Raw genomic sequence first — 26,780 nt, forward strand, 5'->3', positions numbered from 1 at the left:
CCCACTTCTGGGATTAGCTCTTAATGATGTTAAAATTAGACGGCTCGCAACAGTCGTAGACAGGTTGTCTGCCAGTACTGCTCAGTCCTTAATGCTGGTAGAAGGAGAGATGCAATCGATAAGGGCTATGGTTCTTCAGAACCGTCTTGCCTTAGATGTCCTATTAGCAAAGGAGGGCGGAGTCTGTAAGGCTTTGAAGGTCCAGGAATGTTGCACCTACATTCCAGACAATTCAAAGCCCCTTGAAAAGGTTATTAGGAACATAACTGATATTCACAAGGAGATCGAAGACTTGAGCAGAGAAAATGTCTGGGAAAAGGTGGGCCAGGGGATAAGTGACGCAGGAGGTTGGCTCACCACCTTAGGCAAAAGCTTTGTGTGGAAAATACTGAAACCTATCATCATAATATTGATCTGTGGGATTGTGTTGTGGGGATTGGTGAGGGTATTCAAATGGTACAGATCAAGAAGGTCAGAGAGAGCTCGGAGTAAACAGCTGCAGAGATTGGCTGCCATACAAGATAGTCAGTACCGAAGTCTGAGGGCGTTGGAAACTCAGAAACGAGTTATGCTAGCAATCACTGCAGTTTAAATGTTGATGATGACCCCGAGAGGTCATCAAAGGGGGGAACTGAGAGAGCGCAAACTAACCAAAATGTAGAAATGCATCACACTTACACGTAGTAAGCACAAACCATGAAGAGAAATGCCATGAGTGCTGATAGTAACTACATCTATATTCTGAAATTATGTAGTTAACTTAGAGAATGCATATAGAAGTGGAACTAATGAAGACATGAGTGCAATGTATAACTTTATTAGATATGATTAATCATGGTCCATGTTAAATGTAGCTGCTAATAGGAAGATGGCGTGCTGTGAGCACAGAAAGAGACAGGCCTCATGCATGGCCATGACAGAAGGAATCAGACTGGTATACCTTTCATTTCTTGGACCGCACTCATGTTATGATTACATTATATTATTCAGAAGGACTATATTACATAGATGTGAGTTCTTTTATTAATTCACAAAATGTGATACTATGTGATTTTATTCAACGTGAATATTCTTGAATCTATGTTGTGCAGTTGTCAAATGCAAAATGGCATACGGAAACGTAGAACGTGGTAGGCCTCAGGGCCTGAGCAAGGCGGGAGGGGGAAGGCGACTGAAATATACAATGTGGATTGCACTAATGTTTAGAATTAATGAGTGGGTTTTTGATTTACAGATGTGTTTACTTAATCAGTAGAATAAGAGTATTAACATGCTAACAATTAAAGAAGAAGTCGAATATTATAAAACTGTTGTAGGGCTGGAAAGCTTTAAATGTTGATTTACACGTATTAGTCTGGAAAGGGGAATGTTGTGACGCAGGTGGAAAACCATAAGATTTGGGACTTGGCTCCAAATGTCTGTCTGGAAGAGAAAAGGGGGTATTCAATTATTAAATATGAATAGAAGCCTGTTCTTGAAATGGACCAGACATGTAGGAGGGTTCCGGAATGTTTAGGGGGTATCAGCGGGCCGGAGAAGCGTCTGAAAAGCAAGGTCGACTCTAACCGCAAGGCCTCATCATGGAAACAGCCAGAAGCTACACCACGTGAGGGGCGTCTCACGAGGGGCGTCCTAAATGTTGTTGTGATTTTGTATTAGGGACAGCACCCCTGGGTGGAGTTAGAGCAGACGCCTGAGGACCCTTTAGAGAGCGGATGGGTAGGCAGAGAGGGGTCATGACTGGAGAACTATAGGTTTTCATCAAGAGTTCGAGAGTGGGTGGCTTCCTTTGGGAGTCATTCACTGCTGACACCTTTGATAGGTTGGGACTTGGTTAAGTAGGGATACCATCTAGTGCAGGGTAGGGAAAGCCTAACCTGTAATTTCTTTCCGCCTGTAATGAGCGATAGATTTCAATACGTGTCTATGCTAACGGCACTATTGTTTTTAGAACTGGTATTGATAGTTTCCGTTGTTCGTCTGAGGGCTTTCAGAGAACACGTGTATGTAGTTGGGCCCGTGTATTTGGTGAATCTCATCTTGAGATGCTTGTACTTACAACTTATAATAAACCTTTGAAAGCTAGAAGTTGTTTGTGATCCTTTGAAGCAGAGTCCTTTACTGGGGGAACTAATTTGGTAAAGATGCACTTTATTTCTCAATGACAGGCAATAAAGATTCAGTCGACCAGATCGGGGTTTTAGATCGATAGTGATAAGGTATTGATCAAAATCTCAGCCCTATCAAGTGCGTTCAAGAAATGGTCGTGGTAGTTACTTTTTTAATTTATATTAAACATACAAAAACTCGAGAAAAACAATTCACCACAAAGAATTCTGATTAGATTCAAGAGAAAGGAAATTTAAATTCCATGAGTAACACAGTCATTCAATGCAATTGTAAATCAAAGCATTGATGGTTCGAAATGTAACAGCTTGAATACATTCGTAATGCATGTGATATTTACAGTGCTCTCAATGTGACAAGAAGAAAAAGGGGATTGGGTAATGGTAGTTAATTGGTGAGTGAGGGACAGGGTAAAGGTATAGTGACATGGACACAATTACTATTATATACAATAAGACCTTTCCAGCCTAATATAGGTCAATAGTTCCCATATATACATAGCTCATAGACACATATTAATTAGATTATTCTCATTCAGTGAGCTTGTTGGTATGCGGTAGATGGTCTACGTTTCGACCCCTGGAAGAAGGAGGGTGAATGGTTCCTCACTGTGGGGACTTCGTCAGGACAAGATTGGGTTTGGAGCACCTAGAAGTGAATAAAACGGTTCAGTGTGGTTGTATGTTAAGTATCTGTGGTGAATGATCTGAGTGGTGATCTGAATTGCACCTACTTGTGAAGGGAAGGACGGACAACAAGTAATCCCAAAAGGCTCCTAAAAATCTAAACAGAGACAAATAGTTTAAGTATTAACATGTAGTAGGGGAATTCTGCGTTCCGCACAAATTAAGAGAGAGGTACAAGGATTCACTATGTTGTTGTACTGGCATACGGGGTGGTAAATCTCCCGATGCAAAGTTGAATCAATCATAGACAGGGTCTGTAGGGGAGAAAGAAAGGGGGTTGTTCAGGGACATATCCTCCCTCAATGTCAAGGAAAAAACGGGGCATCATTGTATTGCGCCTGTGAAATAAATTTATGGGAGAGAGGTGGTATCCCATTAATTTGCCAACCTCTCATGTGTGCGTATTGGAATGGTGAATGATCAATAGGACAAATACACTGGGCCCCTGAAACAAGGATAAATTCTCACAGGGAAATAAACTTTTTTAGAAAAAAGCAATAGCACCGGGCTATGCAGCAACATTGGCTGGAGGTACCACAGGACAATGCCACTTTTCGGTGGCCTTTATTTCAATATAAGAGGACAAGAGGAATCCCTCAAGTGCATAAGAATTCCAAGAATGGACTGATTTTCAAGCGGATACAGTGTACCGCATACAGAGAACAATTCATTTAAGTCCATCAACATTGAGATTTACCATACTAGGAAGAACCTTTGGTGGAAATGTAAATGTAAATGTAAATGTATTGGCATTTATATAGCGCACTACTTACCCGTAGGGTCCCAAGGCGCTTCGACCGCTGCGAAACCCTTCCTGGCTTCCCTGAGAGATGGTCCCTTAATGGGTATCTCCAGGGTGAGACCAGGCATCCCCGGCGGTCTGGTGGGGCCGTTAGTGAAGATGAGGCAAGCTAATGCCCAGAGTTGCCGAGTGTGATCGCTGATCAGAGTGGGCACCGAGGCGAGAGAATTATCGAGTCCGCTGACCCTGGTCCAGAAACCTGCCGCGCCGGGAATCGAACCCTGGTCCCGGGCCGTCCTCTGCTCTCGGGTCTGCCGCCTCTAACCAGTGAGCCACACTACTTCACTAACACTCCCACATATTTCAGCTTGATTCCGATCAAGTGGTCCATTTTAGATCATTCATCCACAAGAGAGGAGGAATCGGCAAGATAATTATCTTAGGAAAACAATATACAGTATTCACTGGTAAAAGAAAAATCCTGAAGAAGTCATTTGCCGAAACGCGTTGGTGGTATTCTGCAAATCACTACCAGTGTCTTTTTTTCTTTTTTGTTTCTATGTTCACAATATTTTCAAATCTACTGTAAAAAAAAGGAGTTTGGTTTTATGTCCATAATATGTTTAAATCTACTGTATAAAATCAGACAAAATGTGAAAAATCTGTTATGTAATTCTAATTGTGATCAAATTGGTGGTTGAACCTATTCAAGCAATATATGCAACAATATGCATTTATCCATGTGCATATTAGAAAAGTGAATGTAGATATATTGTATATTTTTGATACTACACAAAAAACAAAAACTAATAAAACGAATAATATTTTCTTAACTGGATTGATACAGTGTTTATTATGTTAGAAAGTATCTACAGTTAGCGCACAGATTTTTTATATCAACAGCACTGAGCCCGGTGCTATTGCTTTTTTCTAAAGAAGCCTGTCATAGTTACATTCTCAGAACACGTATGAGCAGAATGCGTGGGGTCGGTGAGCTGAATCGTCAAGCTCGTCAGACTAGGAAAAGTTAGACAAACTTAGCCCGTTGGCATAAAGTCAAAGACGAGATTGCTACGAAACCTGGCTTAGTTAAAAACACAGAGCCCGTCTGCATAAACTGCGCGGGGTCGGTAAGGTGAAAAAGTCATGCTGGGACAGTTTAGAAAAAAGAAAGTTATTTTAGTGCATTTGCATTGAGTCAAAAAACATGATTGTCAATAGCTTTACGCACAAAAAGTACAGAATCGCGGACACGGAATGGATAAAAGCGCTTGCACACAGTGGTCGAGTGCTGGCTGACATTGAAGGAATAAAGTTATCATAAGGGCACTACCCCAAACTAATTACATCAGGTAATTCATGCTGACAGAATCAAGATTGCACGTTAGTGAGACCAGCAGGGTTGGTCAGCGACCTAAAAACTTACCTTCTCACACTGGCTCTGTGGCTCTGTCAGTGATTCGGGTCGAAGAGCTCACATTAGAAGAAGGCAAGTTCCGCGGCGTGCGTGCACCGCGAGGTGCAGCCGCTCGATGGTTGCTGGGGGCTCGTCATGCGTTCAGCCAATGAGATCCAGGGGGTGGGTCTCAATCTCGGTAGCGCAATGTCCGTTTCCTAGGTGATGCATCCAGGGGGTGTGTTTTTTCTCAAGACACGAATCAAGGTGGTTATGATGTGTGCCATCTACGTGGCAGAGAAGCATACCTAATTAATAACAAGTGCGACCTCTGGTTCGGGGAGCCCTGTTAAATGCTCATTCAGAGCAAAGCTTTATAAGGTATATCGATCGGATCTGACATTGGTTTTAAGCATAAATAACAATGGCAAAATAGTAAAGGTTAAAAACCTCGTTCCTTTTGATGCGTAAAATAAACATAAATATGATGTACCAGTGGCATGGTATGGTACAAACAACGCATACTATGCGCTAGACAGTTTGAAAATAGTTAGTACAGACATATAGGTAAGGACGTCGTTTGCAGTGTTGGCAATAGGCAAAACTAAGAGATATTCATCACATAAAATACTATAAATGCTGAGTTTCAGTCATAATATGTACATTGTTCATCATGACGGTAAGCAAGGCAACAAGGCAAAAAATTCATACATTATGCTGAGCATTCTAAACTCCTCAGTTCGATGTAGGTTCTGGCCAGGTGATGCAGATCTAACATTAAGCCATTTTACCAAAGAGCAGTTCTCATCTGATGCTCTAGTTGTTTTGACCAAACCTAGAATCATGTCAATCTATTAAAGAGTGGGTGGACTCAAGAGTTGTGCTAGGTAATGCGTGTCTATTCTTGTGTGTATATGTCTCAAAGAGATACAGTGATCACTTTGACATCTCTATTCGGCTTGTAGACCAGCCATTTGGGCATAAGTGGCATCTTGTTCATTTAGACCATTTGTCACTGTATCTAGTAAATGCATCCACTTACATTCCCTAATGTTAAGGATAGGGCATAGGTCACCTCCCCGTTGGCCTAGGATCACCTTCTCCAGCACTAGCCATTTGATCGATTCAGGAGTGTGCATCTGGATAGAGAAATGTTCCACAAGGGGGGCTCCTCCTTTTTTGCATCTGATTCTGCTACAATGCTGTAGGATTCAATTTTTCACTTTCTGCCTAGTTTGACCCACGTACAATAGGTCACAGGGACACAGAATGGCGTATATCACGTCAGAGGTGTTACAGTTTGTGTGTGCTTTCAGGATGATGATATGATTTTTGTAGCTAACTATTTTGGTTTCAATACACATTGAACATGCCTTGCATTTTGTACATTTGTAATGGCCTACCACTTCCGGTAAGTTCCACATTGTCTGAAACGTTGGACTCGTGGGCATGTCTAGTAGTGAACGAACGACTTGGTCCTTGATATTGTTGGCTTTCTTAAAAGCATGAATGGGAGGCTCCAGTATTTCTATGGTATAAGAAATTAGTTCCCAATGTCCGTTAATTATCCTTTTGATGCCGTTGCTCCTTGTGCAGTGGGTAGTTACACATATCATTCTGTCGTGGCTTGTGGTGCGTTGTTTTGGCGTTAGCAAGGTTTCTCTGTCATTGTATCAAGCTCTCTTCCTAGCTCTTTTTACCAGGCTCCTGGGATATCCTCTTTTCAAAAGGCAGGTGATCAAGTCGTCTAATGCTTTAAAAAAATCTTCTTTCAATGAACAGTTCCTCCAGATTCAGAGAAACTGGCCGAAAGGGAGGTTATCTCGGAGTCCTGTAGTGTGGTGACTTGTGTACCTTAATAGCGTATTTCTTTCCGCCGGTTTCCTGTAGAGGGTGGTATAGAGGTGGTCATCTTTAAATTGTATGCTAATGTCCAGGAAATCAATAGTGTGCCTGTCAAAGTGCATGGTGAACTTGATGTCATCAGACCGGCAGTTTAGCCACATGAAGAAGCTTGTTAGTTCATTCTCTTCACCGGTCCATATGAGGAAAACGTCATTGATATATCTTGGCCATTCAGTGATGTTGTTCCTGAATGGGTTGTCTGGTGATAGTATATGATTTTGCTCAAAATTATCCATGAAAAGGATTGCTAGGTCTGGGGCGAAGGCTGCCTCCATTGCTACACCCTTGCTTTGGATAAAGAATTATTTTTGAAAGACAAAAAGGTTTTTAGTCATTGCCACTTCCAGCAGTTCCACTATGAATTTGGTCGGACGTTAGTGGGTTGTGATCTTTTTTCAAGAGCTCTTGTCATAGATTCCAAGGCTGGTGATTGGGGGATGCTGGTGTAGAGAGAGACGATGTCCATGGTTACCAATATTTGTTTGCTCTTATCAAATGCCATCTCATCTACCAGATTGATGACCTGCATAGTATCTCGCAGATATGTTTTGGGTGTTTCTGCGAGTGGTTTGAGGTAAAAGTCCAAGTATTTACAGACCGGCTCCAGGAGCGATCCACACCCGGATATGATTGGGTGTCCCTGTGGTTTGAGTGGGTCCCTGTGTACTTTCAGTAACGTGTAGATGGTTGGAATTCGAGGCTGGTTCACCACCCACTATGCCAGTACAACAACAGAGTGAGTCATTGTACCTCTCTCTTAATTGTGCGGAACACAGAATTCCCCTACTACATGTTAATACTTAGACTATTTGACTCTTTAGATTTTCAGGACCCTTTTGTGAGCCCGATAGGGATCGCTCGTTGCCCGTCCTTCCCTTCACAAGTAGGTGCAATTCAGATCACCTCTCTGCTCATTTACCACGGATACTTAACATACAACCACACTGAACCGTTTTAATCACTTCTAGGTGCTCTAAACCCAATATTGTCCTGACTAAGACCCCACAGTGAGGAACCATTCACCCTCCTTCTTCCAGGGGTCAAAACGTAGACCATCTACTGCATACCAACAAGCTCATAGAATGAGAATAATCTAATTAATATGTGTCTATGAGCTAAGTATATATGGAAACTATTGACCTATATTAGGCTGGAAAGGTCTTATTGTACATAATAGCAATTGTGTCCATGTCACTATCCCTTTACCCAGTCCCTCACTCACCAATTCACTACCATTATCCAATCCCCCTTTTCTTCTTGTCACATTGAGAGCACTGTAAATATCACATGCACCACAAATGTATTCAAGCTGTTACATTTCGAACCATCAATGCTTTGATTTACAATTGCATAGAATGACTGTGTTACTCATGGAAATTACATTTCCTTTCTCTTGAATCAAATCAGAATTCTTTGTGGTGAATAGTTTTTCTAGATTTTTTTGTATGTTTAATATAAATTAGAAAGGAAATACCACAACCATTTCTTGAACGTACTCAACACGTGTTGGGCTTTTATGCACTGCAACTCCATCTGTTATCTCAATTTTTTCTTACTAGCACTTTGTTCTTGGACTTCCACTTTCGTGGGGGCTTGTTTCCTACATGACTATGTATTCTATCTTGTATTTGATGCTTCAGCCAGATCCTGTTCTGCCAGATACCTCTTTCTACTGGATTTAAGACTGGTTATATGTCTAGGTCTTCTGTGTGTTGACCTCTGTTACAACTAGATCTTTTTATAGACCTAGGTGGTGTTCTTCATTTCTATATTCTAGCAGGGTTTCTTTCACCAGCTGTTTTCTTTTTTGATTATCTATCAACTGCCTGATTGTAACCATATCAGCCAGGAGTGTTGTTTTCATGTTTGATTGCCATTATTTTTCTGGGGTGTGTGATTTCCTCCACTACCTCTATTGTCTTATCCTGCACCATGTTGCTGGTTACCCTGTTCAGATCTAATATACTATACTTTTGATTCTGTCGGTGTCACAGCTTCGGTATGTATGTTATATGTGTTTATATCTATATATGATTTACCATCTTACATACACAATTTTATGGATTTTCTACATCGGATCAACAATACCCCTTGGAAACCAAGTTTCATCATGGCCACGATCGACGTGGTCTCCTTGTACACCTCAATAATTCATGAGGATGGTCTTAAAGTGTGAGAAAACTTTATGAGATCATGGTCCCTCAACCTATTGAGTCATACCAAAATGCTCCTCGAAGTGATGTCCTTTTGTCTTACTAACAATGTTTTTATCTTCGATGGCAAGTTCTATAGGCAGAATCAAGGAACTGCCATGGGGAAATCGTTCGCTCCAACATATGCGAATCTAACGATGGGCTTTTGGGAGGCAGAATGCTTGTGGTCAGAAAGCAACAACATCAACTTGGAGAGGGTGGTGCTATGGGTCCGTTATATCGACGACCTCTTCCTCATATGGGAGGGAGAGGAGGATGATATGAAGGATATTCTATCACCATTCAACAACAATTCTCTTAACCTACATTTTACCTATACATACAGTAGGAACTCTGTTAATTATCTAGACATAGAGATCTACATTAAGGATGAGAGAATATGTAACACCCTTTTTATGTAAGAGCACACCGTCCAACAGCATTCTATCAGAAAAGAGCTCACGCCCAAAAGCCCTAAAGTGGAGCATTCTGTACGGAGAGTTCCTGCAGGCTTGCAGGAATTGCTCTGAGCAGGGGGAGTACACAAGATAAGTAGACGTGATGTTTGATCGATTCCTGAGGAGGGATATCCAGTTACAGTCTTGGAAAAAGCACCGTAAAGGGCCACCAACCTAAAGAGAGAGGATTTACTGTTGCTCAAAAGCACTGTGACACCAACTGAATCTACTGCTGAAATAACAAGGTTTAACATGGATTTAATAGGTCCAATACCAAAGTCAAACAGGTAATCATCAAACATTGGAATATTTTAAAGAAAGACCAAAATCTGAAACCGTTTATAACAGAACATACTAATATTACCTACAGAAAGGTACCGTCGCTGGGCGACTTGCTGACACAGTTACTCCGCCAACAGAAATGCCCAAAAAAACACCTGGCTATCACACAAGGGGTTCGTCAAATGCCCCAAATGTAAAGCCTGTAACTATGGCCGCAATATGGTGGATATAACAACTATCCAAGTTTTCAAGAAACCCATCAAAGACAGTATCACATGTGAAACTACACATGTGGTTTATCTGCTGGAGTGTGGATACAGTCAACGCTATGTTGGAAGTACAGTGAACAAATTAAAACTATGCAACCTCCCGCATTTGCGGGCTGTGACCAACAAGAACTTCACATATGTGATGGCCAAGCATATTTGGAAAGAGCATGAAGGCATTCTAGACAAAAACAACTTGTTTTACTCTGGCATTGAACATATCCCGGTGAAGATCAGAGGAGAGGATAGAGAATTGGCTCTGAGGCGCGCAGAATCGAGATGGATAGTGACTCTGGGCACAGAAAATCATTGGGGCCTGAATACGGACCTTTCTGTAAGACATTGAATGACTCTGGGAACATTGGATCAGGGGAGGAATATATTTTTATATTCTTATATAGATAATTCTTTATGTGTTTGTATTTTTATCTTCTTCCCACATCTAAATTTAAATTTGGTAATCCGTGGCCAATAACCCATTGCAGCAGTTGGAGTCTCGCTTTTTCTCCATGGACATGATTTCTTAATTGCATTTTTGAATCCATGATCTGGCTTTTAATGGAATGTATGTTGCAATATGAAAAGTATCTTAACTGTGTTTTAACATGTGCACGAGCCACTTTCTCCTTAATAGTGTACAATTGCATTAAGCCCTTGGGATGATATGGTATCAACCAGATGCCGACCTTTATGTCTTGGGTATTAATGCATTTTCATCAAGATGGTTACTCTAGTATGAGCACAAGCCACCTTAACTTTGTCCACTCTGGCTGAGAATTCCACTCAGTACTTTATCCTCTCCGTGCGGTGCAGATTTACCGCCGATGCTGGGCCCTAATGAAAACGGGCGTGGTCATGACGGAACGGTTCCGTCATGAGCACAGCTCGACCGATGCTCATGACAGAACCGTTCTGTCATGAGCATCGAAGGGGTTATACATATAAATTCAAGGTTGATGTATACCACTGAGAGGAACTTTTTCCCGTTTTTTTCTATACGTTACAAGAAACATGCACAATGCACTTTGTTTAGAATGTTTACCTAAGCATGAGTCTCTTTTTTCCTTCATGGGCAGTTAATTGCATCTTGAAACCTCATTTCTTTCTGTAAATATGCAGATTTAGGACCATGTTAGCTACGAGTTTTACAGTAAATATGCACAGTGCACTTTAACATATCAGAGTATGTACTTAATATATATCTAGTATATCTGGCCATGAGTCTTGAACAAACCTGATGATTTGTGCACTTTAACTTATCTTGAGTATGTTCTTAATACTTATCTAATATATTTGGCCATGAGTGTGAATAAACTTGATAATTTATGCTATGATATCCGATTTCGGACATCCAATACTGGTGTTATTTGCAGTATTTCTTCTCCCTTGCTATGCCTTGACCCAGCTTTAGATCCAGGATGAAATATTGACTTATTGAAACATTTGACACAGCTCCTATCTTGAGGGATGTTTGCTTAAAGCACAGTCACAGATGAGTCATTCTGATTAGAGGTAAAGATGAATACTTCACCCCCAAAATGATTCACTTCAAATTTACCTGTCTAATTTTGTTACACCTGTGATGCTATTTTGTATTGACACTCCACGAATGATTCATATAATTCTGTATAATTTTCCATTCATTTTGGTACATTCCTTTTGCTAGATGAAACTTTCGGAAAGTCTCAATTTTTACAGGTTGATTTATATGTCCCTGACTTTGTGTACTTTACAAGGTTGAAATGTCTGTTATATGCCTATTTGCATTACGGCTGACATATTTCTAAAACAAACTTACCTTTCTGTAACCAACATAAACTAATATAGACGTTTTTTGGTTGTGCCCACTTTAAAACTTATGTTGTTTTTACTTGGTGATGTGGAAAGGGCAGTGCTTTCCCTTTAAATTGACATTCTTTACTTCACTCTATGACCCAGTAGAAGGTTCAAGCCGAAACGCGTAGGTCATCTTTGTTTGTATGCACCTCTGCTGTACATGGCCCCATGACGAATGGAGGCTTATTCAACAAAAAAATAATAAATTACCTCGTCGCAAAGGATTGTGTTGTGCCGTTCTTCTGCTCGCCCTCGTGACGTGTGGTGAATTGGAGGGCGTTTCTGCATGAAGGCTGAGAGGAAATATATCTATCTATCTATCTATATCTATATATATATATCTATCTATATCTATATATCTATATATCTATATATCTATATATCTATATATATATATATATATATATATATATATATATATATATATATATATATATATATATGAATAATCCCCGACTTCCAAGTGCCCGATAGCACAAATCAGGACACAAACCACACGGCAAGTAGTTTTCAATTGCGTGATTTATTACCACCAAACAGACATGACGCGTTTCGTCCGATGAACCCGGACTTGATCACATAACATGCCATGACCCCTTCTGTGCATATATACTGCTCTTGGTCATATCAAAATATATATATATATCAAAACAAAACCCTTTCAGGCATAGAGTGACGCATAAAGTATGCAAAAAAGAAGGCGAGAACTCTGGGTAGTTCTCCAGTTTAGGTGGAAAGCAGCAGGATGGCACTGTGCTAATCTTATGCTTAAAAACTTTGATAGAAAAACAGACATTTGAGTTGAGCAGATCTAGAGTGTTGCTGGTGTTGAGAGTGCTCTAACAGGAGCTGCTTTCCACCTAAACTGGAGAACTACCCAGAGTTCTCTCCTTCTTTTTTGCATATATATATATATATATTCCAGAAAGGGATCGCTGCTTCTTGCTGAACAGCCGCACACGTGGAGGGGTACTCGCCAGATTCGAGGAAGCACACTCGAAGAAACTCTTGGCAAAGAAACGTCTTCACGTGTATTCCAACCACAGACGAAGCAAGACCCAAATTCGGTGCAAAAGTATTTATTTAGTGCTCATCATCTTTGGTGATGAGCACTAAATAAATACTTTTGCACCAAATTTGGGTTTCCCTTCGTCTGGAATACCTGTGAAGACGTTTCTTTGCCATATATATATATATGGTGCATGTGAACAAGGGCTTGCAGCCCGAAACGCGTTATGCATTTCCTGCAACAAACATCTAACCTGGATTAAAGAACTGTTACCCTATCTGGTGGTCCGTCTCCTGCTTGGCGCTTCGCTAATCTGTGTGGTTGGAAGTGGTGTTTTGGAGTTCTTCGTGAAAATATATATATATATATATATATATATATATATATATATATATATATATACTAGCAGCCCGTCCCGACCTTGTCTGGGAGCTTTCAGGCTTCCCCCTACCCCGCCTGCCCCGACATTGCCCAGCAGCCCGTGCCGTGGCCCGGCCCTCCCCTGCCTGACGCCTGACCCGACTCTCGCCTGGCCTGAGCCAATGGAGGTGTTAGTCCCCGTCCCCCGCCTTCCCCGTCCCCCGCCTGCCCCGACATTGCCTTTTGTAACCTCCCGTCCCCCGCCTGGCCCGACACCCGCCTGCTTACCTCAGCCGCCGCTCCTGAGTTGACAGCTCCTTGCCGCTCTGCTCCTCACCGCCTGTCCGCCGCCGCTCCTCCTCCGCGCCATGTCCGCCTCTCCGCTGGTCGCACTGCCGCTGGCCTGTCCGATTCCTTTTTCCCCGTGTTTCTCAGGGCAGGTTTAGCTCACATACTTGTTTTATGCAACAAGGAGCCCTGACTCAGTGGTATTGGCTAGTTTCCTTGGTCCTTCATCCCAGACAAACAATGGTTTGGATACAATGGGGAGAGCTATGTAGTATTTATGTGTCTATGGAGTATTCTTTTCCAACACTTCTTTATTTTTCTGCCATGGGAAGTGTTTTCCCCATGCTTTTCAATGTCTTTAGGACTTCAGTTCCCTACGGGTTTTACCACAGTCTTTCTGGGGGAGCATCTCCATTTCCTCACCTAAGTTCCTAAGATAGCCCAGTCACTCTATCTTATTACAGACTGGCTAGTCCTATTCAGGGATCTTTAGTGGGATCAGTTTGCAGACCCTCCTCCAGGGACGGTACTGCTTGGGTATCTAATTCAAAAGTAAGGAATCTGCTGCTAGATGTCTCTATCAGATGAATATGTTACTTTTGGTAACGCCTTATCTGGTAGAGACAGAATCTAGCCGCCGATTCCTTACCTACCGTTCCATCCTCCCCATTCTGTGAACTGGTTCTCCTTTTGCTTAAAAGATCCCTTTCTTCTCGGCAGTCTAATGTCTTTCATAATGACTTTGTAATTGTTTTGTTATAAAGGCGTTCAAGAAGGCAACCACGCACCACCACACTCAACAGCTACCTCGCCGCTGCTGGGGCAAAATCACAGAGAACGAACTGACGTCCGCCCTCGCCCTGGACCCTCCAACCGACACCGCTGACCCTGACACCGCCGCCCGAAACCTCAGACAGTGGATCAAAGACTGCGCCAACACCCTAGCCCCGCTAAAGAAGCCCTCCATCAACCACTACAGCAAGAAAGGCGCCTGGTTCACCGTAGAACTACAGACCTCCAAACACACATGCCGGATGCTAGAGAAAAAATGTCTCCAAGACCGCACGTCAGACAACCACGCTGCCCACAAGGACGCCATTCGCAGACACCACCAACTCATAAGAACAACCAAGAGATCCTCCTTCAAAGCCCGCCTGGACAACAACGCTCACGATTGCAAAGAGCTCTTCAGCATCGTCAAGAAACTCTCCAACCCCAGAGCCAACACCAACGACATCCCGCCCTCGCAAGAACTGTGCGACTCACTGGCCACTTTCTTCCACCGCAAGATCATAGACATCCACGACAGCTTCAACGCACCACCAGCCCCGACCACGACTGACCCCACCCCGAACACCACCTGCACCGACCAGCTGACATCCTGGGCCCGGGTCAACGACGACAAGACACGAAAGATCATGAACTCCATCCACACGGGATCACCAGCAGACCCCTGCCCACACCACGTGTTCAACAAAGCAGACACCACATTCGCACCCCAACTACGAAAGGTCATCAACATCTCCTTCGACTCAGCGACATTCCCGGAAAGTTGGAAGCACGCCGAAATCAACGCACTTCTCAAGAAGCCCAAGTCGGACCCCAAGGACCTCAAGAACTTCCGCCCCATCTCCCTGCTCCCCTTCCCGGCGAAGGTTATTGAGAAAGTCGCCAACATACAGTTGACCCGCCACCTCGAGGACAACATCCTAGACCTGTTGCAATCCGGATTCAGACGGAACCACAGCACTGAGACAGCCCTCATTGCCGCCACAGATGACATCCGACGCCAACTAGACAACGGCGAAACCTCAGCCCTCATCCTCCTGGACCAGTCACCGGCCTTCGACACGGTCTGCCACCACACACTAAGAACACGCCTCCAAGAAGCCGGAATCCGGGAAAAAGCCCTAGACTGGACCACCTCCTTCCTCTCCGACAGAACCCAGAGGGTCCGCCTCCCACCCCACCGCTCCAAAGCTACCAACCTCATCTGCAGCGTACCCCAGGGCTCATCCCTCAGCCCGACGCTGTTCAACATCTACTTGGCCCCCCTCGCTCAAGTGGCCCGCCAACACGACCTGAACATCATCTCCTATGCCGATGACACCCAGATCATCCTCTCCCTCACCAACGACCCACACACCGCCAAATCCAACCTCCACGAGGGAATGAAGGCTGTCGCCGAGTGGATGAGGAGCAGCCGTCTGAAGCTGAACTCAGACAAGACGGAAGTCCTCATCCTCAGCCCCACTCTGTCTGCCTGAGACGACTCCTGGTGGCCGACAACGCTAGGAACAGCACCGACGCCCACGGACCATACACGCAACTTGGGAGTCATCCTCGACTCCTCCCTCTCCATGTCCAAGCAGGTCAGCGCCGTCTCCTCCTCCTGCTACAACACCCTCTGCATGCTTCGCAGGATCTTCAAGTGGATCCCGATCGAAACCAGAAGAACGGTGACCCAAGCCCTCGTCAGCAGCCAGCTAGACTACGGCAACGCACTCTACGCAGGAATCCCTACAAAACACCTACAGCGACTACAACGCATCCAGAACGCCTCCGCCCGTCTGATCCTCAACCTCCCCCGACTCAGCCACATCACCCCCCCACCTCAAAAACCTTCACTGCGCAGCTCCGCCAGCCTCGCCCTCGCCGACGTCCCACGAATCCAGTGTACCACCTCCGGAGGCAGATCCTTCTCCTTCCTCGCTGCCAAGACCTGGAACACCCTCCTCACCCACTTGCGGCAGACCCAGGACCTGCTCACCTTCAGGAAACTCCTCAAGACCTGACTCTTCGAGCAGTAGCAGCAGCCACCTCCCCCCCCCCCCGCAGCGCTTTGAGACGCTCATGGGTAAGTAGTGCGCTTTACAAGTTCTGTGATTGATTGATTGATTGGTGCTCATTTTCCTTGTGTCAACAACAGCAGGACTATAGGCGTGCACCGCTGTGTACCTTGAACTCGTGCGCCGCTTCCTCCATGGGCAGTGCCGTTTGGGAGCTGTGCTCGCGGGGCAGGCTGCACACCACGCAGATCCCTCGCTGGTCGTCCCTGCAGAAGACCTTTAGCCGCTCGTCGTGCATGTGGCACCAGAAGTGGCCGCCCTCCGTGCCCAGCTGCAGGCTGAAGCGCTTCAGCCGGTCCGCCATGGTAGCCAGCTGCACGTTGGCCCTCAGCCTCCCCTGGTCTGAAGTCCACTTGCACTGCGGGCACGAGAAGTTCGCAGACAGGTCCTCCACGTGTTTTGAGATACATGGATGGCAGAAGTTGTGGCTGCATCCCGTGGTCACCGGCTCCGTGAAGAAATCCAAGCAGATGGAGCAGGTGGCGCTTTCATGGACGATCTCCTCAAGGTGTGCGGCCGCCATGGGCAGGCCAGAAGCAGCTGCCCTGTGCGCGGGTGAGTTCAGTTCACCTCACTCTGTTTGCTGAGCCTGTCAAGGGTGCGGGAGTGGCACTGTTATAAAAATGATGTCTTATTTTAGATGGTACTTTAACCTGTGCGTTATTCAGAATGATTGAAATTCAGCTAGATAGCAGTGTAGTTTCAAGTAGTTGAGAATTGCATTGCATCAATTTTAATTCCCTGTTCGCTTAAAGGATCAGCTAAATTTGCTCAAGAACTTAGCTAAAACGAATGCAGAATCATTCAATGTTTCTAATTTCCCATGTTGATAGCTGTTTGGCCTGGCATCCTTGGCGCGAGTCCCTCAGACATTTTTCCTCCCACCCTCCTGTTTTTGCTGACCTTAGGATTCTGCACACTTTACCACTGCTGACCCGTGCTGAAGTACTTGTGCGTTTTCCCTAAAATACAGTAAGCAGGGTTGAAGTGGGGTAACAATTCGGCCCTGGCAGGCATCTCACAAGAAGTGGCCCACTTTCACAGTTTGCAACCCTGTGTAAAACGCTGTTTGTTTAAAATCATAGCACTAATGTTTGTAAACATTTGCAGTGATAAAAGTATTTTAAAGTTTATAGGCCGAGTAACCCTTGCAAAGACTGTAAACAAAATGATTTCACCGCAACACACCCACTGATATTTCTGGCGCTCAGCTTCAGGGCTATAAATCTCGTTCTCACCCTGAGGGCCACGACTTTGCATCTCAACCTTATACCACGCTGACCAAGCTCAGTCTCAGCTCCCTCAATGTCCTGTCTGCCACCAGTCCCTCAGGCTTCTTTCATCCTGAAACGTCCTTCCATCCCATATACCCGCAGGTCTCCAGAGGACCATACTCACTCTTAGGTCTTGAGACTTCTCTACACCCTCTGGGACCAGTTTGCGGTAGTAGGCAAAATATAAAAGCTGGCACTCAGTAACCCCTCAAGGTTCTCGGTTACATCAGTTAGTTCACAAAGCACACAGTTACCCTTGAAATCCTTTAGCTCAATTAGGCTTTTACTCACACTCGGATTCGTGATCTCGTGCTGACAGAGAGGTCCCCAGAGGTTACTGCTCTCTCAGGTGTCTTGGAATATTTCTATCCCTATGGTCCAGTGATAGCCCTCTTCATTCTTTGGCCTTTTACACTCCCTGTGGGCTTTTTAGATATTCACAGTATTTTTACAGTACTTACGAGAGGCCCTCCAGTTCTCGGAGACTGGTGAAAGGTGGATTGCTATTTTTGTTTTACTTGCTGCTAGAATAACAGGTACGTTATGACAAATGTGATAATGCTAGTTTGTAAATACAAAGAAAACAAGCATTAAAAATGCAATAGGTCTCGCCTTTTGTTAAGTTAAAGTCATCTGCTTTGCTATACAATACCATTAGCAAAGCAAATGGCTTTAACTTAATCAAAGGCAAGACCTATTGCATTTTCAATGCTTGTTACTGCGACTGGAACAGTTTGTTGTACTCTCGGTTGGTGAGCATGTCTGCTGTTGGTCAGCGTCGGATTGGTAACGCGGGCATTCAGGCAATGGCCGAGGGGCGGTGTCCGAGTCCCTGCTGTGGGCTGCTTTTTTTGAGCAGCCTGTGGGCCGATTTGGGCGCGGTCTCTTTTGTTCGAACAGCCAGCGGCCCAGTGGGTGTCTGGGTGGCCTTTCTATAGGCAGATGGGCGCTCGTTACCTCCTGTTTAGCAATAGGCAGAGGTATCACTCCCTTTCTCTCACTGGCCCGCCCATTAACGTGTGCATACTGAGTAGGGGCAGGGGGCCTGATCAGAAGTGGCCTCACTTGTTTCCAGGTGTATTTCAGCAGTGTAAACTACTGTGTCAATTATTTTTTACCCCCATTCTCTCCCCGAACCGCCCCCCCCCGCCCCTTTCCTTTTTTTATAGGATTACATGATTAGAAGATTACGCCGAAGCAGTCATTTGAGGAAAGGCATTATTCAAATGTGGGGCGATTTTTTTTTTTGCGTGCCCGGGCCGATTTTCAATCCTAATTCAACCCTGCTGTTGGTAAGTATAATTGAGGTATGCTCTAGCAGCGTGGCTTGAGTGCCTGCTGTAGCAGGACGGCCACGTGCTCCGTTCCGTTTACGTCGGGTGGCCAGGCTTCCTCACGCTTGGGTGAGGGCATGTTGCGTTTGTTTGGCCTGCCAGGCACTCCTGGGCCGTGGTGGGTGCGGGTTCCTTGTGTGGGCTGGCTTCATTTAATGTGAGGCGGTTTGAGATGTGCTTCGCATTGAATAGGGGGGGGCATGACCTAAGTCCCTGCAACAGCGGGACGGCCGTGGGCTCCGCTCCCTTCCCTTCCCTTGGGAGCCGTGTTGTGCCTGGGGTGTGGTGGGTGCTGGTTCATGGTACGGAGCAGGCCGCTTCTGCTATGGGCATGTTTTTGAAAGATGCTTATCCGGAGGAGGTCCATGGATGTGTGAAAAACGCAAAGATGGGCCTGATTGTTTTTTGTGGTTTGTGAGCCCAGTGGGGAGTGTGCTATGATTGGCCAGCAGGGTGGAATCGTGTTTGCTGCTACATGGCCCATTGGTCAGTGGACGTCTCGGCAACTATGATTTAGGATCTAATTGGACTGGTTTGCAGGCCAATTAGTTATGGTATATAGATGGTGTGCTTTATCTGGCCTCTGACTCGTCGTGGAGGGGGAAAGAGGTCAGAAAAGTGTTAGCATTTGGAGGAGGGGGTGATCGCTGGGTCTCCAGCTGCTCCTTCCTTGGCTGATATACAGAGGATGATAGAGGCAGCTGTTTCTGCTGCTTTTCACCCCAGGGAGGCAGTGAGGTCTAAAATGGAGAAGTTGGATGCCCCTGATACTCCTGATCCTGACTGTGATTGAAAGGAGGAGGTGGAAGGGTGATTTATTCATGGGGCTGACCTTCGCAGTATTTTGCAGCATGTGCGGGACAATAGGGGTTTCCTATGCCCTTGGTGGCAGAGCAATCTGAGGTTTTATTTGCCAAGAAATCAGAGAAAGGAGCCTGAATGTCTGCCCATCCATAAGTCGGTCCGGAATGTGCTGAAAAGGGAATGGAGGGATGTGGACAAACAAGCTTTTCCCTCGTTTCTGGCAAAACATTATCCATTACAAGGGTTTTTGGATGAGTTACCTTCTGTCGTGAAGGTTGATTCGCTGTTTGCAGGACTTTCTTAGAGCCAGCCTTGTGGTGTCGGAGGATACAGTACCTTCAGATCCTGGGAATAAGAGGGTTGAAGGGGCTCTGAAGAGGTCTTTTGTGGCTTCCAATTTGGCTGTTAGATCTGCTGAGTATACCAGTTAAGGGCTGTCCAAGTATCTCAGAGCAGCTGCTTCAGGAGGAAGATCCCTCTGAGTCACTGACTATGTTGGTACAGCAGTTGCGTTTCTTGTCTGACCTGTCTTTTGATTCCCTTAGTGCCTAGGCTGCGGGGACCTTTGTGGTGGCTAGGCAGCAGTTATGGCTTATGCCTTGGAAGGCGGAGGCGTCACAAAAAAATGCTATCATGAAAATTCCCTTCACGGGTCCAAACTGTTTGGGGACCCATTGGAGGCTTTGATTAAGAAAACTGCTTAGGACAAGACGGTGTTGGCTCCTGAAGGGCAAGTTTGCTGGCTTTAAGAGGGCTTTTGGTCAGGCGTTTCAGTCTAAGATGGCCGCTCTGCCCATTTGTGGTAGGGGACGTGGCTGGGGTGTCCCTCCTTCCATAAGTCCAGAGGCCAGCATGGAAGTTTGGATTTAGCCGGTCAAGTAACATGATGATTATCCTGCGTTTCTGGGGCGGGCCTGGTGGTGTGGTCACCTCAGGAATATTTTGCTGGTCTGGGAAGAATTTGTCAGGGATCAGTGGGTCCTGCAGATTATCAGACTGGGTTATCGTATAGAGTTTGAGAAGCCTCCCTTGCAAGTTTTCCGTTCTACCCCTGTTCCAAGTTCGCCGGTGAAGAGTCAGGCTCTGTTGGTGGGGTTCAAGACCTGTTGAGCAAGGGAGCCAATGTGAAGGTACCTGTGGCACAACAGGGAAAGGGGGCTTACTCTATCCTTTTTCTTATCTAAAAGCCCAATGGCAATTACCGTCCTGGATTGGATTTAAAAGCTGTGAATTTATTCCTCGCTGGTCCTTCAAGATGGTGACATTCATGTTGATTCTTCCCTTCCTGTTGGTGGGGGACTTTCTCACTTCTATGGATATGAGGGACGCATATTTTCATGTGCCGGTGCACAGGGACTCGCAGAAGCTTCTGAGTTCTTGTGTAGGCGCAATCATTTCCAGTTTCAGGTATTCCCCTGTGGACTCTCTGCTTCACACAGGGTGTTTACCAAAGGCTGGCTCCTTTAGTTGGGTTGTTACATGTACAGATATTCAGGTGTTTCCATGCTTGGCTGACTGGTTGATTTCTTCCTCTTCTTTCCCCAAGGTTCAATCTCGAAATTGATGATGTCTGCAGTCTCATACAGCGGTTCAGGTGAAACCTGGAGAAATTCCTTTTTATTCCCACTTAGGAACTGTTGTTCATTGGAGGGGTCTTCAACACAAAGATGGGGAAGGTGTTCCTTTACGAACCTCACAGATTGACTCTTGTAAAAGATCTGACAACCGTTTTGGCCTCTCCCGCTTCCACAGCACAGCAGGGGTTGAGGGTGCAGGGGTTAATGGCTGCTACTGTCATGATTGTTCCTTGGGCCAGGTTGCACTTATACTCCTTGGTGAATCATATCCTTTGCCTCAGGTGTCCGGGGTCTCAGGAGTGCGACCAGTTGATTCAGGGGTGTCCAGGTATCTCCCAAGATGTATCCTGGTAGTTGGATGTGGGTAATCTCATGAAGGGTTCTCTGTTTGCAGGGGGCTTCCATGGCGGAAATTTGCAGGGCTGCCACTTGGAGTTCTCCTCACATCTTTATATCACATTATCCCTTGGTGGTAGGCGGTGATGTGTCCACCAGTTTTGGGGACACAGTGTTGCGTTCTGTGTGTGGAGTGTAATATTGCTGCTTCATGATTGTAACTAAATCTGTCCTGCCACTCTGATGTTGAAGCCAATTCCTTGTTTGGGTATCTTCTCACTTACGTAATGACTGTGATGGGGATGTCTAACGAAGAGGTTATGCCCGGTTACTTACCGGTAATCTTAATTACTCCGAGTTGTAGACCTCCCCGTCACAATCCTGGTTTTCAAACCTCCCTCCCTGTTTTTGGCTTCTTGTGGTTGGTTTTACAGGATGTCTGGAGGTAAGGTCAGGGTTTTTTTTCCACAGGAGTGGGCGAGGCCTGAAGGGTAGGGATGAGAGCAAGGGAGTTTCAGCTTGGGAATGTCTGCGAGGAGGACTTACGTGAGGACTAAGAGGGGGAGGTCTACGACTCAGAGTAATGAATATTACTGATAAGTATCCGGGCATTACTTATGTAGAATGCGTACTGTGAAAAGTGTGGGTCCATAGAGCTGTTTAGGTCGAGCATTCGAGACCTCTTGTATATACTTTAGTACATACTTATATGTGTATGTACTTTGTGGGCTCTGGAGATCAGCCCTAGGACTTGTCTGCTTCCGCTTAGGGACTTTTTTTCTGTTCAACTGTCTCCATTTAACTTCTTGGTAGAAAACGACCTGTAGAGGTCAGTAAAATACCAGAATTGCTTTCTGCTTGCTCAAGTGCCTCTATTTAACTGTCTTGATAGAATACGACCAGTAGAGGTCAGTAAAATACCAGAATTGCTTTCTGCTGAGGGACTTTATTTTTATTTTTTTCTGGCAACTGCCTCTTTTTTTTATTTCTAGACAAAAAACGACCAGCAGAGGTCAGTAAAATACTAGAATCACTTTAGCATTCTCTAAATTCCTGTTCATAGGAATTGTCTGCCACGAGCACACGTAGACAATAAAAAAAAATTCTAATCTTGTATTTTCAGTGACAAGACCACCAAAGTCTCTGATTTTATATATAAAACAGAGCTTTGGTCTATACCAATTCCGCTGAAAGGCAATATTTCTCTCCTTGTGTTCCCATACCTGTTGTGTCACAAAGTTTGGTGCTTACTTTCCCTCCTTGTTAAAGAACGGTAGATGTGTCAGGACCCAGGCTAATGAGCTGCATAGCTAAATACATAAAAGGTCCCAAAGGTGAGACCAACTGCATTGCAAATGCTTGTTTTATTCAGGTTGTGGCTGGGCCATGATTTAGAGCTGTGGAGTCCAGGCGCGATGCGCAGTGTGAATTTCTCATAGTTCCTGTAAGGGGCGTATAAAGGGGTTCGGTAAAGATGCTCATCCAGTCCTTGGCCCCTCTGTAGAGCACACAGAGCAATGATCAGGTGTGCCAAATGTAAGTGATTATATGCGAAAGTGTGTTAAGGAGGTACACAGCTGTCAAAACAGGGCCAAAGTTAAAGAAATTGCAATGCATACACGCGGGTGGGTTTTTTGTGTGTTCTTGGGGATTGGTGAATTGTAGGAGTTGCAATGAAGAGTGAAATAGGGCGCTTAAGTGGAAAGTGACGAGATGTGAGTTATGCAGATCAAGTGTTTCAGAAAGAAATGGGTCGAAAAAAAGCCTAATATTTAGCGTAGAGACTCCAGAAGAGAGTCGTGTGAAGAAGAAAAAAGACCTTTCTTCTTCCACAGACCATAATATTGATAAATTCGCAGTCTGCTTAAAAAGCTGAAATTAATTTGTAAATAAGTTTTGTTTCCATCATGTCTACAGGAGGCTGGTCAAATCTGGGCCGGAAATCAAACGAATACCACTTTACTTTTCAAGCAAGAGATTTAAAAACACTCAGATGAAAAGGAGTTTCGGCGGTTGTCTTGTTGGAAAAAACGATTGATCGTGATTTCGGCGCTCTAGCTCTCACTCGGCAGCCTCATCCGCGTAGTTTGCTACCTTAAGATTCAGCAGGCGAAAACGACAGGTGAAAGACTGAAAGCGGATGCAGGACATCGATAACCTCACATATTGATTTTTTTACCTTTTACTTCACTTCAGTATTGACAATGTTATCTTGATTGAGGCTAAGCCCGACTTTCAATTATATTGCACCCTGTTTTAAAATGTTCAAACCTCAGTCTTATAAATTGAGTCGCAGATAAACTTGGTAGAAACATTGACTGCCTGAAGGCAATTTGTTCACGCTGCAGCTAACCCGCAAACAATTTAATGTACTACACTGCGCCGTCTTTAGTGCTGGTATGTGCTGTCAGTTCTTGGTGTCTTGAAAAACAGGCATTGGCAAAGCCAACAGGTCTCGCATTCTTCACCTATTTTCTTTGCCCGTGTGTTTTTGCACATGAGATGCAACTTCAGCAAAAAACAAAACAAGCATTTGCATGCCTCGCAGAGCAGTGCATGCACTGCCCAGGCTCAACATAAAGTGCATGTTACACCTGGAGTTTTACTCGTGCAAGTCATTACAATATAAACTTTCACAAACGCGAAACTGGAAATATCAGCATGGCATGTTAACAGGTTAATTATCCAGAGCATTAATTTTTTTAACCATCCCTTATGATTAGTGAGGTCTTTCTAACCACCCTCATCACTCACATAGTCTAATGCTCGGCTTACTTAGCCGTCACTTCCATTACACTGAGTCCTACTTCTTCTTGTCTCATTCCTAACCACTGAGGTTACCCATCTAAGAAGATATAACCCTTCATGACCTAATTCCCTTATTTTTTGTATGTTTTAAAATTCCTGTCCTCCTAGGGGGAATAAGAGGTTCACCCTCCTGGAAAACACCCTGTAAATAAAAAATACCCATATATCATGCTCACCACTTTTAGGGTGGAGGGAAGGACATACGACTGGGATGATGAGGAAGAGTAGGACCCATGCATCACCACTTCATTGTTCTTTCTCGTCCCCATCCCAATCAATGATGATTTCGGGTGAAATGGCATTGGTGTACTACAGAAAATAAGTTTAGATACAACACACACAAATATTTAAAAAATAATACAGTGAGAACATAGAAAGTATTAATCAATCACTGAACTCGGAACTGCTGAGCCAAAAGCAGCATCATTAACACTCAACTCCTGAAGACCGTAGTGTTATTCAAAGTGTTTTGAGATGCCAACGTCGCAGCTTGGCAAAGATCAAGGACGGCCATTCCGCTAGTTACAGCCCAAGAACCAGATATGCCTTGTGTAGAATGACCCAAAACAAGACCTGGAAGGGCATCCCTGTCAATGTGATTGGAATTGAAAAAGGCTGTGCGATTAAAGTCACTAACGTTCAAGATAGAAGGCTTTTTCATACCCTGGCGATTAGCTCCTAAAGTGACAAAAAGAAAGTCAGTATGATGAAATCCTGTAAGTACACCTTAACAGTCCTCCCAACATCTAAAGAATGTGAAACACCCTCATACGCAGGATGGCTACAGATAAGAGAAAACCATACCTTGATGAAGGTAGAAATCCGAGAAAAATGTATGCATAAAGTAAGGGGGAAGAGATAACACCAAACTCTTTGGCAGAAAATGAAAAAGGGTTCAGAAGGAAGAGTTCCAATGTCATCTAATAATTGAGAATATATAATGGCCTCTTGAAGCACCATCTTAGCTGAAATATTCTTCACTGTAACTTTATTGAAAGGTTCAAAAGGGAAAGATTGAAGGTCTTAAGAAAAACCTTAGATTACTCAGAGGGGAACAAAAGGGCAGAGATCCGCCAAATATCATTGTAGAGCATAGACTGTAAAACTTTTTAAAAAACACTACTTTTGAAAATTCAGGAAATACAGAGGATCCCACAACAGGGAGTCCAAATTCGTAGAATACAATCAATCAAAAGAAGAGCAGTGCTTATTTTAGGAATGTAAAGAGGATTGTGTATAGGACTACTGAATGGCTAATGCATTCTCTGGAGAAACACCCAGATTACAGAGACAAACATTACAAAGGACAAACCATAATTCTTAGATAGAGGATCGATTGGAACAGGAGAGCAGGCCAACAAAGAGGGAACAGTTCACAAAGTAGAGTCCATTCTAATCCCACCAGAAGATTCTTGTGGAATGGAAAGCTGGGGGTGCCAGGATCACCCACGCCTTGTCCCTCTGGATTCAAAGATGGCCTCTCTGTAAGAAAAGGAAGGGAGGAAGGCAAACAGAAGAAGGGGATAGAGCAACTACTCCCATTGCCCTGAGATTCTTTCCCCAAGACAAGAACTGGAGTAACTGGAGATGTGAAAAAAATACATAGTGAATTAATAAAGGAACCCAGGACGGATCTCCTGAAAGATGGACCCCTGAGAGAAAGCTCAGTTGAAGAGGGAAAGATCCAGTTCTGGGAAACTTTAGTTACAGTCTTCACTCCTAGATGTAGTTGGCAGTTAGCAAAAGATGAGATTTTGCCCATGTAATAATCATGTGTGATACTATTCCTCGGAAATTATAGCAAACACCACTCTTTAGGGCTTAGGATCAGCGACTCAACGTCCAACAGAACCAAAACTCAACAACAGAGGACAGCACTTGAAGTTGAGATCAAAACACTCCACAAGGAATACAGACAAACACCTTTAGATGAGACATTAGGGCTTTAATCACAGAAAAAGTATGACCTTAAGGACATTTTCTCAACTGTGACAGACAAGGCCCTATATAGAGTTCAGTACAAGGCCCTATATAGAGTTCAGTATGGCTCTATGAACAAGAGGAAAAAGCGGGCCAATTATTGGCTCTTCAATTAGAGCGACCAGATTGTCGTTTGACTACTCTAGTTTTTCTTGAAAGCCAGGGGAAAGTGCTCACAAATCCATTGACAAGAAAGTTTTACAGTTATTATTATACCCCCCTTTACACATCAGAAGATATTGCAAGTGAAATGAAAATGCAGAAGATGCCT

General features: G+C 44.4%; 1 pseudogene; it reads right to left on the minus strand.

The window, feature by feature from the left end:
* Positions 1–16,481: 16,481 nt before the first annotated feature.
* On the minus strand, positions 16,482–16,919 carry LOC147663161 (E3 ubiquitin-protein ligase TRIM17 pseudogene; annotated as a pseudogene).
* Positions 16,920–26,780: the final 9,861 nt, after the last annotated feature.

Source organism: Lissotriton vulgaris, unplaced genomic scaffold (assembly GCF_964263255.1).
Source record: "Lissotriton vulgaris unplaced genomic scaffold, aLisVul1.2 SCAFFOLD_842, whole genome shotgun sequence".
Taxonomy (NCBI): domain Eukaryota; kingdom Metazoa; phylum Chordata; class Amphibia; order Caudata; family Salamandridae; genus Lissotriton; species Lissotriton vulgaris.